We start from the raw sequence: 774 nt of genomic DNA, 5'->3' as shown, positions 1-774 counted from the left end.
AAATGGGACCTAATGAAACTTAAAAGCTTTTGCACAGCAAAGGAAACCATAAACAAGACGTAAAGACAACCCTCAGAATGGAAGAAAATATTTGCAAATGAAGCAGCTGACAAAGGATTAATCTCCAAAATATACAAGCAGCTCATGCAGCTCAATAGTAAAAAACAAACAACCCAATCCAGAAATGGGCAGAAGACCTAAATAGACATTTCTCCAAAGAAGATATACAGATTGCCAAAAATCACATGAAAGGATGCTCAACATCACTAATCATTAGAGAAATGCAAATCAAACCTACAATGAGGTATTACCTCACACCAGTCAGAATGGCCATCATCAAAAAATCTACAAAAAATAAATGCTGGAGAGGGTGTGGAGAAAAGGGAACCGTCTTGCACTGTTGGTGGGAATGTAAATTCATACAATCACTATGGAGAACAGTATGGAGGTTCCCTAAAAAACTAAAAATAGAACTACCATATGACCCAGCAATCCCACTACTGGGCATATACCCTGAGAAAACCATAATTCAAAAAGAGTCATGTACCAAAATGTTCATTGCAGCACTCTTTATGATAGCCAGGACATGGCAGCAACCTAAGTGTCCATCGACAGACGAATGGATAAGGAAGATGTGGCACATATATACAATGGAATATTACTCAGCCATAAAAATAAATGAAATTGAGTTATTTGTAGTGAGGTGGATGGACCTAGGGTCTGTCATACAGAGTGAAATAAGTCAGAAAGAGAGAAACAAATACCATATGCTAA

At 37.5% G+C, this 774-nt stretch overlaps 1 protein-coding gene across 1 annotated transcript in view; it reads left to right on the top strand.

Annotated features, from left to right (window-relative positions):
• Nucleotides 1-774, top strand: part of PIP5K1B (phosphatidylinositol-4-phosphate 5-kinase type 1 beta) — a 453,566-nt gene that overhangs the window by 78,138 nt on the left and 374,654 nt on the right. The window lies entirely within an intron of this gene.

The sequence above is a fragment of the Physeter macrocephalus genome, chromosome 9, assembly GCF_002837175.3.
Source record: "Physeter macrocephalus isolate SW-GA chromosome 9, ASM283717v5, whole genome shotgun sequence".
Taxonomy (NCBI): domain Eukaryota; kingdom Metazoa; phylum Chordata; class Mammalia; order Artiodactyla; family Physeteridae; genus Physeter; species Physeter macrocephalus.
The sequence above is the reverse complement of the archived record's forward strand: the minus strand, read 5'-3'. Positions and strand labels throughout refer to the sequence as shown.